Here is a 5,804-nt window from a genome sequence, read left to right as displayed (position 1 = left end):
ATGGTCTCTGAATGGTCTCTGGATGGTCTCTGAATGGTCTCTGAATGGTCTCTGAATGGTCTCTGAATGGTCAATGGATGGTCATTCTCAATCTCTCTCTCTCTTCTCCTCTCTCTATCCCTCACTCCATTTTCATCTCGCTAACTCACACTGTCTACTTTCTTCCCACTCTCTCTCTTTGTGTTTTGTGACATGTTGTTGACCATACTGTCCCCTCACTAACTCTCCTCTGTCCCCCTCAGTGACTAAGACAGTATGCGCCCCTCAGTGTAACGGTCGTTGTTTCGGGACCAGTCCCAGGGACTGCTGTCACATAGAGTGTGCAGGCGGCTGTAATGGACCTCAGGATATGGACTGCTTTGTGAGTGATGAGTACTGCCTCTGTCTCTCTGTCTCTCTCTCGCTGTCTCTCTCTCGCTGTCTCTCTCTCGCTGTCTCTCTCTCTGTATCTCTCTCTCTCTCACACTCTCTCTCTCTGTCTCTCTCACTCTCTCTCTCTCTGTCTCTCTCTCTCTTTCTCTCTCTCTGTCTCGCTCTCTCTTTCCTGCTCTCTTTTAAGTGATGGAGTAGCCCTTTTAAGCCTAATAAGATTGATACAGTAAAGCAGTTTGTGATTCATTCCTGTATATGTGTTTGTGTGTGCGCACCCATGTGCATGTGCGTGTGTGCTTGTGTGTGCGCGTGTGTCTACCTCCCGACTCCCAGGCGTGCGGCCACTTCAACGACTCCAGGTCCTGTGTGCCCCAGTGTCCCCAGACTCTGATCTACAACAAGCAGACGTTTCAGATGGAGYCGAACCCCAACGCCAAGTATCAGTACGGATCCATCTGTGTCTCCCACTGCCCCAGTGAGTACCCTCCCTGTGTGTGTATTCCATTGGTATTATAACATTCTTCCTTTTGAGTTCCGTATGTCTTACCTCCCTCCCTCCTTCCCCCCTCTCTCCTCTCTCTCTCCCCCCTCCCTCTTTCCCCTGCGCAGCCCACTTCGTGGTGGACGGCAGCTCCTGTGTGAGTGGCTGTCCTCCAGACAAGAAGGAGGTGGAGAGGACTGGTCAGAGGCAGTGTGAGCTCTGTGGAGGATTGTGCCCTAAAGGTAGATCCAGCAGTCAATTACACACCAGGGCTCCATTCACTTTCAATGGCTGTTGATTTACTGCTGCTAGATTATGCTGGTAGTTTGTGCAAGGATTGCATGTGGTTATTTCTATTGTTTTTGGTCTGGTATGCGCATATTGATACAACACAGTGTGCTCAATGATACACGTATGCACTGCGGGTCTTTGGGGTTATGGTGTTGAAGCGTGGGTTAGTTACGAAGATCCATGATGACAGTTTTCCCATGACTAAAGAGGAGAATATCTCTCTCTCCCTGTTCCATAATCTAGCCTGTGAGGGCACAGGTCCTGAGCACAGACAAACGGTGGACTCCAGTAACATCGACAGCTTCATCAACTGCACCAAGATACAGGGCAGCCTGCACTTCCTGGTCACAGGGATTCTTGGGTAAGTGAGTTTATTAAACACGGCGCATTTGGGGTTCCACTGATCGTTTCATTGGTCCTCATCGTTGGTGCATGTGTGTACTGTGGAGTAGAGCTGCTCTGTGTTTTCCAGTGATGACTATAAGAATATCCCACCTCTGGACCCTAAGAAGCTGGAGGTCTTCCGCTCTGTCCAGGAGATAACAGGTATGTGTGTGTGTGTGTGTGTGTGTGCGTGTGTGTGTGTGCGTGCGTGCGTGTGTTATCTAGGTGCATATATTTGCATGCATGTAAACTAAGGTTGCTTAACCATTGTATGTGTGTCTGCTGTCCAGATATCCTAGCCATCCAGTCGTGGCCTAAAGAGCTGTCAGATCTGTCAGTGTTCTCCAATCTTACCACCATACAGGGAAGATCTCTTCACAAGTAAGGCTGTGTGTGTGTGTGTGTGTGTGTGTGTGTGTGTTTGCGCGCGTGCTTATGTGTGTGTGTGCACGTGTGACTGTATGTGTGTGTGTCAGAGGAGGCTGGTGGGAGGAGCTATAGGAGGACGGGCTCACAGTAATGGCTGGAATTGAATATATGGAACGCATGTATCAAACGCATGTTTGATACCGTCCCAGGAATTCCATTCCAGCCACTACAATGAGCCCGTCCTCCTATATCTTCTCCCCCCAGCCTCCCCTGGTACGTGTGGATGCGAGAAAGTCCTTATTTCTGTATAACTCAAACCTTGTGATGTGTTGTCATATAACACGATCCTGTCATTTATGTCATTTAATGCTCTCCTCTGTTTGCTTTAATAATAGCAGAAGCTGCTTTTTTTTGTGTGAACAGCCCATGCCAAGCCCCCTGTCATGCATGTCACAGGTGTATGTAATCCCTCTATCTCTCTCTTTGTGTCTCACCCTCCTGTCCCCTCTGCTCCCGATGTCCCTGTCCAGCGCAAAGAGGTATGGCTTGTGCTGTCTGCCTTTCTTTCCTAAACCAAAGCATAGCCTCAAGGCTGTCTAACACAGATAGTTTGTGACTGTGATGTTGTGATATCTTCATTAAGCTAGCTAATGCCAATTTATATTTCTACAAATGAAGTTGTATTTCATTGAATTGAATTGTTGTTTCCTTTTGAGGTTTAGGATGCTCTTCAACGGTGGTAATTTGATATAAGATATTAGAGATAGTTTTACTTCCCTTTTCCCCTCGCCAATCTCAAACATGTATTTTCTCCCCTCGTCCAGGCGTTTCTCTCTGATGGTCATGCATGTTCCGTCCATCACCGCTCTGGGTCTGCGTTCCCTGAGAGAGATCAGCGACGGCAACGTGTACCTCAGTAATAACGCCAACCTGTGTTACCACCACACCGTCAACTGGACACGCCTGTTCACCGGGCACGCCACACGCCTCAACGACATCAAGGACAACAGGCCTCTGAGAGAGTGTGGTGAGGCTGGGCTTCAAAATGACATGAGAGAGGCATCWCAGCTACTGGCTGTTTTAATCTTGCAGGGCCGTATTCTGATCTGAGATCTGCACGCTGAATTCCATTTTTCCGTTGACGTCAATTATGATTGAAGTGAAAGTCAGAGTTGCACGTACTCTGAGTAAGGCCTGCGGTTAGCATACAACATGAGAAACTGCTGTTTAGAAGTTAATTGAACCATAATCTGATAAAAATAATTTTACAGACCGTCCTGTGTTAGCAGTTTTGTGACGTTCATGTATTGTTGATGTATGTTGTTGATGTATGTTGTTGATGTATGTTGTTGATGTATGTTGTTTACAGTTGAGGGGGGCCACGTGTGTGACCCGCTGTGTTCAGACTCAGGCTGCTGGGGCCCGGGGCCCGAACAGTGTCTCTCCTGCAGGAACCACAGCCGAGACTCTACCTGTGTGGCACACTGCAACTTCTACACAGGGTATGTGTGACTGAGAGTGAGAAGACAAAGAGAAGAGAGAGAGACAGAGAGAGACAGCCCAAGAGAAAGAGAAGACAGCGAGAAAGACAGAGAGAGAGACAGACAGACAGGAGAGACAGACAGACAGAGAGACCGAGACGAGACAGAGAGAGAGAGAGATAGCAGAAGAGAAAGACAGAGAGAGAGAGAAAGAGAGAGAGAGAGAGAAAGACAGAGAGAGGTAAAGAGAGAACAGAGGAGAGAGAGAAATAAGAACAAGACAGAGAGAGAGAGGAGAGAGAGAGAGAGAAAAGAAGAATAGAGAGCGAGAGAGAGAAGAAGAGGGGAGAGATAGAGAGAGAGAGAGAGGAGAGAGAGAGAGAGAGAGAGAGAATGAGAGAGAGAGAGAGAGAGAGAGAGAGAGAGAGAGAGAGAGGGAGAGACAGTTACAGTTACAGAGTGGGTAGTGGGCTGGCTCTGGCTTTGGTGTGTGTGTGTGTGTTTGTGAGGCTGCTGTTGGTTAACCATCCCCTGTTGTGTCTCTCTTAAACCCACGGCAGTCAGCCCTAGAGAGTTTGCGGGGGCGGGCGGCGGCCTAAGAGGGAGTGTGTCACCAACGCCTGTCATCCAGAGTGTCAGCCGCAGGAAAGGGAAGGGACACGCTGTACTGGACCGGTACTTACTCTCTTCTCTCTCTCTCTCTCTCTCTCTTCTTCTCTCTCTCTCCATCTCCTTCTCCTCATCTCCCTTTCTCTCTCTCTCTCCCTCTCTCTTCTCTCTCCTTCTTCTCTCTGTCTCTCACCTCTCTCCTTCTCTCTCTCTCTCTCTCTCTCCTCCTCTCTCTCTCTCTCTCCTCACTCTCATTCCTCGCTCTCCTCTCTCACCTCTCTCTCTTCTCTCTCCTCCCCTCCTCCGTCTCCTCCTCTCCTCCTCACTCCTCCTCTCCCTCTCATCCTCTTCCCTCCTCCTCTCTCTTTCCTTCTCTCTCACGCTCTCCTGTCTCTCTCTCTCGTCTCTGTCTCTCCTCCTCTCATCAACAATCTATTTCCTCCTACTCTCTGTCTCTCCTCGTCACATCTTCTCAAATCTCTCTCCTCTTTTCTATCCTCACACTCATCAATAACTTCACTCTCCACGATAATTCATCTCTCCATCCTCTCTTTCTCTCTCTGTCTCTCCTCTCCTCTCTCTGTCGTTCTCTTCTCTCTCTCTCTCTCTCTCCTCTCAAATCTATTTCTCTCTCTCAATCTCTTCTCTTCTCTCTTCCCTTCTTTCTCGTCTCAACAATCTCTCTCTCTCTTTCCTCTCTCTCTCTCCCTCTCAATCTGTCTCTCCTCTCTCTCTCTCTCTCTCTCTCTCTCCTCTTCTCTCTCGCTCTCCTCCTCTCTCTCTCTCTCTCCTCATCTCTCTCTCTTCTCTCGTCTCTTCTCATCTCCTCTCTCTCATCTCTCTGTCTCTCCCCCATCGTCCGTCTATCTCTTCTTCAATCTCTCTAATCTTTCTCTCTCTCTTGCTGTCTCCATCTCAAAATCTCCTCTCCATCTCCTCTCTCTTTCTCCTATCAATCCCTCCTCTCTTCTCTCTATCCTCTCTCCTCTTTTTTCCTCTCCCTGTCTTCTCTCCCTTCTCTCTCCTCTCTCGTCCTCTTCTTCTCTCTTCCTCTCATCCTCCTCTTCCGTCTCTCTGATCCCTCTCTCCTCTCTCTTCCATCAAATTTAATTGTTTTATTGGCATGAAAAACATTGTGTAAATATTCCCAAAGCATCAATGTATACAATATACAGAGAGACCAGTTTATTAGATACTATTATTAGGTCGGACACCCCTTTGCCTCGGGGCATAGATTCTACAAGGCGTGGTGTTCAAACGTTGCTTAATTGGTATCAAGGGACCTAACGTCTGCCAGGAAAACATTCCCCACACTAGTACACCACCACCACCAGCCTGTACCGTTGACACCAGGCAGGATAGGGCCATGGACTCATGCTGCTTATGCCAAATCCTGACTCTGACATRAGCATGATGCAACAGGAACCCTGGATTCAATGATTTTCRACTCCTCAGTTGTCCAGTGTTGGTGATCACGTGCCCATTGGAGACTCTTCTTGTTTTTAGCTGATAGMAGTGGAACCCGGMGTGGTCGTCTGCTGCAATAGTCCATCTGTGWKAAGGACCGACAAGTTGTGRGTTCTGWGATGTTGTTCTTCACACCACTGTCGTACTGCGCCYTTATTTGCCTGTTTGTGGCCCTCCTGTTAGRMTGCACGATTCTTGCCATTCTTCTTCAACCTCTCATCAACGAGCTGTTTTATATAGCAAGCCACGGCCACGTGACTCACTGTCTGTAGGAGCGAACCATTTTCCTGAATGCAGGGGTGTACCTAATTAACATTGTGATTAAAAATTCATAAAATTGTAATAATAAT

At 48.1% G+C, this 5,804-nt stretch overlaps 1 pseudogene; it reads left to right on the top strand.

The window, feature by feature from the left end:
- The window catches only part of LOC112071672 (receptor tyrosine-protein kinase erbB-3-like), a 20,176-nt pseudogene that overhangs the window by 2,411 nt on the left and 11,961 nt on the right, over nt 1-5,804 (top strand).

Source organism: Salvelinus sp. IW2-2015, unplaced genomic scaffold (assembly GCF_002910315.2).
Source record: "Salvelinus sp. IW2-2015 unplaced genomic scaffold, ASM291031v2 Un_scaffold1678, whole genome shotgun sequence".
In the NCBI taxonomy this organism is placed as follows: Eukaryota; Metazoa; Chordata; class Actinopteri; order Salmoniformes; family Salmonidae; genus Salvelinus; species Salvelinus sp. IW2-2015.
This window is presented reverse-complemented; position numbering and strand designations above follow the sequence as displayed.